General features: G+C 43.1%; 1 pseudogene; it reads left to right on the top strand.

The window, feature by feature from the left end:
• Window positions 1-1,254: 1,254 nt before the first annotated feature.
• On the top strand, window positions 1,255-10,981 carry LOC113879573 (annotated as a pseudogene).
• Window positions 10,982-12,311: the final 1,330 nt, after the last annotated feature.

Here is a 12,311-nt window from a genome sequence, read left to right on the forward strand (position 1 = left end):
GCGACCCCATGAACTGTAGCCTGCCAGGCTCCTCTGTCCATGGGATTCTCCAGGCAAGAATACTGAAGTACCCTGGGTCTCCTTCATTGCAGGCAGATTCTTAACTGTCTGAGCCACCAAGGAAACCCATCTTTCTGTATATGTGTCCACAAATTTTTTTTTTTTATCTTAACTCCCCAATCAGGGATTGAATCGGTGCTGGTAATAATTTAAAAATTAAAAAAAGAAAAATTCTTAGAAGAACAAAATTCACCCAAATTGAACCAAAAGAAATGGAAGACCTACATAAAGAAAATTCCAAACCCAGTTCCAAAGAATTCCATCTCAGTTTACAAGGCCGGTAAACCTGTGACAGAAATCAGAGAACAACGTTACAAGAAAAATCAAATATAAGCCAGACTCTTTATGAATGTAGATGTAAAATTCCTAAATAAAATAAAGTAGTTCAAATCCAGTGACACATGATAAGAATTTTTTTAACTTTAGTAATGCATGGTTGCTTTAACACTCAAAAATCAATTGTTATTATTATTATTTTTCAAAAAAGAGAATGTAAATTTTTAATTCAGAATACAGTTGCAAAACCAGTGATTTAATTCTGAACATGTGGAAAATATTAAAAATCTCAAAGAAAAAATGAAGTTATAGGAGAGAGGTCATATGATCATTTCAAGTATGTGCAGGAAAAGTATTTGATGAAATGCAATATCTGTTTATGTTAAAAACCTTTATAAAGATAGGAATGAAAGAAGACTTCCTTAATCTGATAAAAGTTATCTATGAAAAGTCTGTCACAGTCATTACAAGTACAGAGCTCTCCCCTGATATTGATAGCATCAGAGTGTCTTGCTACCTTCAGTTGACTCAACACTTCACAGGAGATTCTCAATAAGAAGATAAAGGAATTAGAAAGGAAAGAAAAAATTATGCTTAGTCATAGATGGCCTGATCATGTAAGAGGAATCCAGAGAAAACAGCTCTTTTCCTTGACTTGGTAAGTACGCTTGGCCCCATCCAATCTCCCTTGTCTGGCCCCTGGGCCCAGGCTTCCAGATCAGTTGCTTTCTGGAATGCCATCACGATGAGGAAAAGGAGGTGATGAACCGTGCTCTGATTTGGAAATCTTTTGCATGATGTAACCTGCATCACCTGCAGTCACATGTCTTTGGACAAAGCTTGTGACACAGCCACTCCTGGGTTCAACAGGGTAGGGTATGTCATCCTCCTCGAGGGAAGGGCACGGTGGAGGGGGACATGATGATGTTGCCTGTCCTAAGAGTGAAAGGCAAACGAGTGGAGGACAGAGAAAGAAGCTGGGAGAGGTACAGGTGTGGTGGCAGGTTACAAGAAACCAGGATTGCAGAAGAAAAGAAGCAAGTGAAAGCTTCCAGTGCAGAGTTCCCAAAAGAGCAGGTAGGTCTCATCTTCATCTTTATAGTATTTGTTTGCTTTGCGATAACCTACTCCTAATTCTGGAACATCTAAGTCCAACACATACTTAAATGCTTTGTGTGTTTTTGCAGGAAATCAGGAAAAGGAGATGAATTTCATACTTGTGCACAACGCAGGGAAGAGACCAGCCATGGGAGGAAGAAACCCATGAGAACAGAAGTTGAGCAAAAGCAGAAAACTAGAGAGGGACATGACTGAGAACTTATGCCCCTGGGAGTTCTCAGAAATCTAGAGAGGGGCACTGGAATTCCCATGGATATGGAATTAGAGGCTTGAACTAATTTCTCTACATCTCAGCCTTCTTGGCTAAGATCCAGGCTACATCTATGACAAGCGTGCATTTCTTAAATTGTAAACTAATTAGCAAATATTATGGTTGTTTTAAGAACTCCAGGCATGGCCGTCAGGTGTGAGACAGCTAAAGCCGGGCAGGTACATGGAGGAATGGTGTTCTTCTGAGTTCTTCTTAGTGTTGCCACAAAGTTACTCAGGAGATCATTAAATATTTTTAACCCCTGTGTATTGCAAAGAGTTGGATTTTTTTTTTTTTTTTTAGCTAATAAAGGCAATGGAATTAATAAATATAACCCAAAATTTTACTTCAAATCTCAGAGACATAATTTTTAATGTTAAATATAAGCAATTCTCTAAGAAAAAAAAAAGGCTCAAGATAAAGATTTAACCCAGAGGCAACATCACTGTCGGGTATCACCCCCACACAGGGACTTCAATCAGTTCCACGACATCAGCAAGAACTGTATACCAATGCATACACTGAAATGAGAGCGTTTAAAATGTGTTGGCACATAAACCAATGCAAATGAGAACGCACAAGTCTACACAAAGTCTTTGCCATCTAGAGCTGATGCAGATGGTGACTGATGCCACAAAATTAAAAGATGTTCACTCCTTGGAAAGAAAGTTATGATAAACCTAGACAGCGTAGCTGGAGAAGGCAATGGCACCCCACTCCAGTGCTCTTGCTTGGAACATACTATGGACGGAGGAGCCTGGTGGGCTGCAATCCATGGGGTCGCTAAGAGTCAGACACGACTTCACTTTCACTTTTCACTTTCATGCATTGGAGAAGGAAATGGCAACCCACTCCAGTGTTCTTGCTTGGAGAATCCCAGGGATGGGGGAGCCTGGTGGGCTGCCGTCTATGGGGTCGCACAGAGTCGGACATGACTGAAGCGACTTAGCAGCAGCAGCAGCAGCAGACAGTGTAGTAAAAACCAGAGACATCACTTTGCTGACAAAGGTCTGTATAGTCAAAGCTATGGTTTTCCCAGTAGTCATGTACAGATGTGAGAGTTGGACCAAAAAGAAGGCTGAGTGCCACAGAATTGATGCTTTTGAGTTGTGGTGCTAGAGAAAATTCTTAAGAGACCCTTGGACACAAGGAGATCAAACCAGTCAATCCTAAAGGAAATCAACCCTAAACATTAATTGGAAAGACTGATGCTGAAGCTCCAATACTTTGGCCACCTGATGGGAAGAACTGACTCACTGGAAAAGACCCTAATGATGGGAAAGATTGAACGCAGGAGGTGAAGGGGGTGACAGAGGATGAAATTGTTGGATGGCATCATCGACTCAATGGACATGAGTTTGGGCAAACTCAGGGAGGTAGTGGAGGACAGGAAAGCCTGGTGTGCTGCAGTACATGGGTTCTCAAAGAGTCAAACCTGACTTAGTGACTGGACCATAAGTGAGAAATCAAGCCAACAAGTCTCAAAATGAAATGTGAGGAAATTAAATTTTGCATGGGGCCACCAAGAGACCCCTCCTCTGAATTTGGAAGTTCAACATGTGCCATGTGCCAATGATGCATTTGACATTGCATATCTGTGTGCACCCTTCTGTCAACATACAGACACAGCCTTAGAGCAGGTAAATACCATGTCCTCATCTGTTAGTATTCAGTCAGTGGTTTCAGTTCAGTTCAGTTCAGTCGCTCAGTTGTGTCCAACTCTTTGCAACCCCATGAACTGCAGCATGCCAGACCTCCCTGTCCATCATCAACTCCTGGAGTTTACCCAAACTCATGTCCATTGAGTTGGTGATGCCATCTAACCATCTCATCTTCTGTCATCCCCTTCTCCTGCCTTCAATCTTTCCTAGCATCAGGGTCTTTTCAAATGAGTCAGCTCTTCGCATCAGGTGGCCAAAATATTGGAGTTTCAGCTTCAGCATCAGTCCTTCCAATGAACACCCAGGACTGATCTCCTTTAGGATGGACTGGTTGGATCTCCTTGCAGTCCAGGGGACTCTCAAGAGTCTTCTCCAACACCAAAGTTCAAAAGCATCAATTCTTCTGCACTCAGCTTTCTTTATAGTCCAACTCTCACATCCATACATGACTAATGGAAAAACCATAGCCTTGACCTTTGTTGACAAAGTAATGTCTCTGCTTTTTAATATGCTATCTAGGTTGGACATAACTTTCCTTCCAAGGAGTAAGCTTCTTTTAATTTCATGGCTGCAATCACCATCTTCAGTGATTTTGGAACCCCCAAAAATAAAGTCAGCCACTGTTTCCACTGTTTCCCCATCTATTTGCCATGAAGTGATGGGACCAGGCGCTATGATCTTCGTTTTCTGAATGTTGAGTTTTAAGCCAGCTTTTTCACTCTCCTCTTTCACTTTCATCAAGAGGCTCTTTAGTTCTTCACTTTCTGCCATAAGGGTGGTGTCATCTGCATATCTGTGGTTATTGATATTTCTCCCGGCAATCTTGATTCCAGCTTGTGCTTCTTCCAGTCCAGCGTTTCTCATGATGTACTCTGCATATAAGTTAAATAAGCAGGGTGACAATATACAACCTTGACGTACTCCTTTTCCTATTTGGAACCAGTCTGTTGTTCCATGGCCAGTTCTAACTGTTGCTTCCTGACCTGCATACAATGGTTTGAGTTTCCTCAAAGATAAACTTTATTGATACATTGAGGATTTGAGAATAGATGGTTTACTTAGGAGGTGATTCCAATATGCATTCATATGAGGGAGGAAGTGAGATAGGAGAGAAAAAGTAGCCAATATGCAGTGTGTCAGAAAGCAAAAAAAAAAACTCTACTGAGATAAGGAGATAGTTGGAGCATAATCCTAACCCAGAAACACGGAGCTGATGTAGAATACTTGTGTCAAGAGTATAAGCAGAAGGGGCAAGGGAGCTGGGATATTGCTACCCCAACTGCCTTCGACCATTCATTACATGCTCCTGGAGGCAGAGGACTAATTTTCCAGTACTTCCTCCTTGCTGCAGGTTCTGCCACCTCCAAAGCCCTCAGGCAGAGAGATGCAGAGACTGGCATAAATCAGCCATGGTGGACCATAATGTCCTGAACAAAAGAGACACAGTTGGGGTGCTGACAGCCACCTCTGCTTCCACTGCACCTCTTGTCTTCCAAACAGTCTGTTTGTCTGGTCCTTTATGTTCTAGTATGTCTTGCTGACTTTTATGCAGATTTTGACAAGGGCTAGGAAACCACAATGGTGGGGTCTTGTTCCCCCAGCTTATGTCTTTCATCCTCTGCTCTGCACTGTCTTGTTTCAAGAACTGACATCAGGTGCCTACCAACCAATAGGGTCTGAAGCAGGTGCCACAGAATAACCAAGACAGAAGCTGTAAGTGATCAAAGTGTTTCCCCTCCTGATCCACAAGGAGGAAGATGCCGCTGTAATTAGCCCCACGGTGGAACAACTGTCAGCCAGCCAGCTGCTTCATTCTGCCAATGTCGTCTCCACCCTTATTCTGAGATGCTCACTCCCTGCAAGAGAAGAGCCCCATCTGCTCTCTAGAAAAGCCTCATCAGAGACCTTCAGATGTAAATAAAGCCTTGGCTGAAGCAAGCCCCACTCAGAATAGTAAGTATCGAAGAAGCAGATCTACACGGCTCTGTCTTCTCAGCAAGTAAACTGCTGCTACAGTGCCCACCACACCAGCCCTTAGTTATCTCAGGGCAGCACAGAAGCCAGAAAGCCCCAGTCATGAACTTTTATGGTGGATGTTTTCCAAGTGGCTGACCATGCCCCACCCCACTCTTCAGAGCTGGCAAGTGATACACCCAGAACTTGCAAAGCATTTGAAAAGTGGAAGGTGGTCACGATCCATCTAAGACAGTGATTCTCAACCAGGGGTGTTTTTGCTCCTCCCTGGGGCTTCCCAGGTGTCACAGTGGTAAAAAAATCCACCTGCCAATGCAGGAGATTTGGGTTGAAACCATGGGTCAGGAAGATCCCCTGGAGGAGGAAATGGCAATGCACTCCAGTATTCTTGCCTGGAAATCCCATGGACAGAGGAGCCTGGTGGGCTACAGTCCAGGGAGTTGCAGAGAGTGAGACATGACTGAGTGACTGGGAACACAGGCACCCACCAGGAGACACTTGGAAATGGAGATGTCTGGAGAAACAGATGATAGTGGCATCTAGCAGGCAGAAGCCATGAAAGCTGCTGAGTATTCCCCCAAAGACCTTCTGTCCACACAGCAGACATCTGAGGGTCTGGCTAAGAAGATTCTGGGAACAGGCTTGGGTTCTCTGTTCTCTGACACTGACAGCTGGAGCACCATTGCTGGTGTCCCGGCCACCTGGCAATGGTGAGACGGAGGCTTCTCTGTTTGCTGGCTCACATGGCAGACAAGTTCCATGTTGGAGTACCGCTTCCCCACAGCAGGGTCATCTCTATGCTTGGGGTTAGAATGAACAATCTGAAAGTTTGGAAACTGAAATCTGGGGATGGTTGACTTGGGACTGTCCTGGTTTTCTTTTTTTATCTTTTTTTATTGGAGGATAATTGCTTTACAATGTTGTGCTGGTTTCTGCTATACAGCAATGTGTAAATCAGTTGTGTGTGTGTGTGTGTGTGTGCTCAGTCACTCAGTCATGTCCAACTCTTTGCAGCACCATGGACTGTAACCCACCAGGCTTCTCTGTCCATGGAATTTTTCAGGCACAAATACAGAAGTGGGTTGCCATTTCCTCCTCCAAGGGATCTTCCTGACCCAAGGATTGAAATTGCATCTCTTTCATCTCTTGCTTTGGCAGACAGGTTCTTTACCACTAGCACCACCTGATAATCAGGTATATGTATACATAGATCCCCTCCCTCTCGAGCCTCCCTCCCACCCCCACCCCACCTCTGTAGGTTGTCCTAGTTTTAAAAATGAAAGTCCTGCACCCTAGGAAGACCCCCAGGAGGGTGTCCCACCTACCTGGGTGAGTGAGGTGGAAGCAGCTGGAGAAAGGAGAGCAGAGCGGAGTTGTTGTCTTTGCTCTTCACTCTGGTTCACTCGGGACAGCCTGTTTCTTCCTGAGAGGGAGAGTTGCTTCTTGGGTTTGGGTCTGGAAGTCCATCTAGGAAACTCAGACTCGATAGTTTCATGCCACGTTCTTAGGTTCAACAGGCCTCCTCAGAGCATTGCAACATACATCCCACTCCTGGCCAGGGGTACAGAAGACACTAGACCACGGCTCCTCACCTCTGGGTCTGGTGATGTGCGAAAATACAGAGACAGTGCCATGCAGCAAGAGTTTTGACAGAGGCCTGGGCTGTGAAGGAGATGAAAGAGGCAGTCAGGAAAGGTTTCCTGAAGGAGTTGGTGCCTGAAAATGTGGGTTTAAGGGACAGAGAAATTTGCCAGATAGAAAGGGAGGTTTAAGGAAATATTTTCCTGCTGACGAAACAAGAAGATAAAAACATTGAGAAGCCTTGGTGATGCTTAAGAGTGGAGAGAAGTGTAATTCTCTTTGGCCATGAAATGAAAGTACATCTGTATATTTAGAATGTGGGTGCCGGGGTCCAGCCCCGGTGGATCCAGGGAATTCGAAGCGGGGACGGCGTCGGCAAGGATCAGGAAACAATTGCTTAATTAAACATTAATTAAGGATATAAAGAGTAATAGAATGAGGATAGCTCAGTGAGGAAATTCAGTGGAGAAAAGAGGCTGAAATAAGGATAGCTCAGTGAGGAAATTCAGTGGAGAAAAGAGGCTGAATAATTCAGCCAGAAGGTAAGAGAAAGAAAGACAAGGCGAGACCAAGTTTCGGTGAACAAGGCCCGCACTTTTTTCCAAAGTAGTTTTTATACCTTAAGTTATGCATAGAGGATAATGGGGGAAGAGGTAGAGTCATGCAGTAAGCCAGGCTTTCTTCCTGCAAACTTATCATATGCAAAAGTTTAGGTGATTTGCATCATCTTCTGGCCCTGAGGCCTTTTTCTCTAAAGGTGATTATTCTAAAGTCAGGCGCCAGCCTCCAAAAAGCATTAGATAAAGTTGCATTCCTACAGAGCAAAGGTGTGGTGGGCTATAACAAGAAAAAGAATTAACTCAAGGGTCCCAGGTTACAAACATTAAAGCTACTACTTACACCAATTATATTAATCAATACACTGCCAGGGACACAGCAGATAAGGGATATGGAAACTTAGCAGCAAACATTGGCCCAACAAGTGAAAATCCCTTCACCAATACAATTTCTAATCAATCTTTTAACTGCTCAAAGGAATCTGTATTTAGACAGTTTAGAACATCTCATGCCTCTCAGTTTGGAGGCTCTGAGCAATCACATGTGGCCAGAAAAACCTATTCAGGCAGGCTAGAGGACTTCCAAGGGAGTTTGTAGGTTGAAACACTGTCACACCCAGGAATTATTAACTGGAGCTGTAAGCTAACTCTTTTTTCAGAGAGGTAGTGGGGGACAGCCCCCCCCCCACCCCCCGCCGCCGTAAAGTCAGAGGTGTAGGTGAAAGCACAAAGCAGAAAGTAGGCAGACTCTGGTTTTGGGGGTAGATTGCTCGAGAATTTCCAGGGAGACTCCTGAGGCTTGATCCCGCCTTTGCGTATGCCAAGCCTCCTTCCTCATGACCTTTGCCAGGGGCGGAGCTCGCTCCCCGCATGTGGGCTTACAAGTTTTTCAGATGGATCTTCAGCTACTGCCCCATTTTTCTTTTTCATAACCTCCACTTTAGGGTAGCGAAACAGAGATTATTATTCCAGTTAACGTTTGGGGGAGCTGGCCCCACAGATTTAAGCAATGTGTGCAGCTCACATGTCTAGTTAAAGTCTCCAGGGCTTTTTTCTTTTTTTTTAGTTTTGATAATCTTATAAATGATTTTAATTTTACCATAAGCATGCATTTCTTTTGTAAAACAAAATAAGGCAAATAAACTGCAATGTGAAATCTAGAAAAAATGGTATAGACGATCTTTCCTGCAAAGCAGAAATAGAGACTCAGACGTGGAGAACAAACATATGGACACTAAGTGGGAAGAGAGGGCTGGGATGAATTAGGAGGTTGGGATTGACAGGTACACTACTATGTAAAAAAATATATAACTAATGAGAACCTACTGTATAGCTCAGGGAACTCTACTCCATGCTCTGTCGTGACCTGAATAGGAAGGAAATCCAAAATAGAGGGGATGTATGTATACATATAGCTGCTTCACTTTGCTGCACAGAAGGTCTCCAAGTTTTGACCTTGAGGGAGGCTGCTGAGGGCAATGTGGATCTCCTGGACTTTGGAACTAGAAAGACCTTGCAGGATTTCTTGACTTATTAACTCCATGAACTAAAGCAAAATTCTGAGTCACAGTTCTCTCTTGGAAATCCAAAACAGAGGGGACATATGTATACATATGGCTGATTCACTTTGCTGCACAGCAGAAACTAACACAACATTGTAAAGCAACTATACTCCAATAAAAAGAGAGAGAGAGAAACCAAAAAACAAAATGATCTCTATAAATTTGAGTTTTTAATTGTGAATTTCAAAGGATAAGTTTGTTGTCAGACTGAGGTTTTGCACTGTTAAGATCTTTTTGTGGTTTTGCTTGCTTGTGTTTCTACAACTTGATTCTCAGTGTGCTCAAACTAATTAAACGACCTTTCTTCAAGGATGAGAAAGCCGACATGCTTTTGAGGGGATGCTAATTACACTTGATATCTCCTTTAATAATATGAGATTAAAAAGAACTGAAAGTGAGGTTTTTAAGTGCACAAGACAACCATGGTGATGACACACCCATCTAGACCAGATCTATAGACTTGTTTACTTGGATCCTATCTTTGTGGGGTGTTTATATATATATATATATTGAAACCAAGGAGCAGAAGATGTTATCAGTGATGAGCCATTTCAAATTGGATCATGTTTTTCTACAGGTATATTGGGCTGGGGTTTGCTTATGTGCCCTGCAGTGTTCCACTCCTATGCCATCTCATCTGCACCAGACTCTTGCCCTAAAATTTTCCATTTTAGTCTCAATCTGTATTCATGCTTTGCTCCGAATACAAACTGAATTCTAGGCCTTTCTTTTAAAAGCCCTGGAGTAGTATGTATTCTCTATAACTGGACAATTTTTTGCAGCTGTGTTCCTCTGTATTTTTGTCCCGAAGGGTGGTTGCCTTCCGTTGTCCACAATCATTTATGGACCAACCGTTAGTTGAACATTTCAACCCTTTTCGTCTACAGCGCCTGGACCTGTCGAACTCTGTGATCGATGTGTCTACCCTGCAAGGTCTTCTGTCTCACTGCTCCAAGTTGCAGAATCTCAGCCTGGAAGGCCTCCGACTTTCAGATCCCATTGTTGATAATCTTGCTCAGAACACACATTTACTGCAACTAAACATTTCTGGGTGTTCTGGATTCTCTGAATCTGCCCTGAAGACTTCGCTGAGCAGTTCTTCCAGATTGGATGAATTGAACCTCTATGATTTCACTGAAAAGCATGTACAGGTAGCTGTTGCACATGTATCAGAGACCATCACCCAGCTGAATCTCAGCGAGTACCGAAAGAATCTGCAGAGATCAGGTGTCTCTACCTTAGTTGGAAGATGTCCCAATCTTGTCCACCTAGACTTAAGCGATTGTGTCATGCTGAAAAATTACTGCTTTCCAGAATTTTACCAACTCAACTATCTCCAACACCTATCACTCAGTCGATGCTACGACATAATACCTGAAACTTTACTTGAACTTGGAGAAATTCCCACATTAAAAACACTACAAGTCTTTGGAATTGTGGCAGACGGTACCCTTCAACTGTTAAAGGAAGCCCCCCCTCATCTACAGATTAATTGTTCCCATTTCACCACCATCACCAGGCCGACCATTGGCAACAGAAGAACCAAGAGATATGGGGCATCAAATGCCGACTGTCACTGGAGAAGCCCAGTTGTCTATGAAGCCTCTATTGCAAGATGGTGTCTCCTCTTTTCTTTGAACAGGGAAAGTAAGCAGGAAGCCCAGTTGTGGAGAGCTCAGCTATTTTTATTCTTGGTTTTCTGTTGCCTTCCTTCTACAAGTATATTAGAGAACCATTGGAGACAGAAAACTATGAAGTGTTGCTTTTTAGACATGACTATGAAAGCTTTTTATCACTGCTATACCCTTAACAGCCTAAGCTCTATGCTTTTTGAAATTTTAGGGAGAATGAGCCTATGATTTCAGGATACCTTAAATAGCAAAATTTGAACCACGTCTTCCAAGGGCCATTCTTCATAATCTATTTAGAATCAAGCTTAAAAATCACCACCAGCATATCATTATCGTAGCCTATATGGCAACTGAACATTCTTCTATTTAATGTTTCAGCACTGCTTTATTATAAGACATAGGTTGCAAAAAATAATAAGCTATTTGTATTGTAAGCTGAAAAGAATGAGAATCATAGAGTAGATCTGTGCAATCTCTTCTGAGGATGGCAAGAAAAATAGACATTTCAACTGCACCTTTAGATTCGCAATCAGGTTGATGGAAACGAATAGCCCCAGGTCATTCACCTTAAAACCTAAATAAGGAAACAAACAATTGGCCAACCAGAGGTGTAGGATTGGTATAGAATTTAAAGGCTCAAGAGACAGTTTTCTATGACAGTTAACCTGGGGTATCCTCTAATGCACATTAATGAAGTCCCCTTTATGTACAGTTGGGAAGGTCCCCTGGAGGAGGAAATGGCAACCCACTCCAGTAGTTTTGCCTAGAGAATCCCATGGACAGAGGAGCCTGGAGGGCTACAGTCCATGGGGTCACAAAAAGTCACACATGACTGAGCGACTAATAGTTAATACTTCCTCTGTATTAATACCCATCTCGACCCATGAGGGAGAATTTATAGCCCTTGGAAGGAAAAAAATCTCTTACTTCTGGTCAGTTCTAAAAACTTGATCCCCTAGTTGCTCAATCCCAGGCCTGCCTGGGAACACTGTTAACCAGTCTTTTGGCCAGTATGGTCAGAACAGGAAGGTTTAATCATTCATGCCTGTGGCTTTTGTGTTACCACAGCAAACATTTTGTATGTCAATCATCTGTCAACATCTCTCTCCCCTAGAGGTTGTATACTCTTAAGAACACCAATGAGGTGTTCCATTTTTTCATTCCTAGCACCAACACAGAGACCAACACAGAATAGACACTTGGAGTTTGTTGAGTGACTGAGGAAAGGCGTTTGTGTTCAAGAAGATGTACATCATGAAGATGTACCACGTTATTCATCTCTGCATCTTATTGACTAGCATAGCACCTGGCTGGGACACAAACATGAATGCCTTCTGGACCAGGAAGATGGTTAAAATGAATGAAGACCATTTTAGAGTGGTGGGATGTTCAGAGCAGGAGGCCACCTGCCCTTCTAAAAAGGAGAAAGAAGGCATTCTCTGGTGGTCTACTGGCTCAGACTCCTTGCTCCAGGAGGCCCAGGTTTGATCCTTGGTCAGGGAACTTGATCCTGCATGCCTCAACTAAGAGTTCAAAAGCCACAACTAAAAAATCCTGCAAGCTGCATCTAGGACCCTGCAGTCAAATAAATAAATACTTTTTTAAAAAATAAAGAGAAAAATGGCCCTCATCTCCTGCTG

This window comes from Bos indicus x Bos taurus, chromosome 21 (genome assembly GCF_003369695.1).
Source record: "Bos indicus x Bos taurus breed Angus x Brahman F1 hybrid chromosome 21, Bos_hybrid_MaternalHap_v2.0, whole genome shotgun sequence".
Taxonomy (NCBI): Eukaryota; Metazoa; Chordata; class Mammalia; order Artiodactyla; family Bovidae; genus Bos; species Bos indicus x Bos taurus.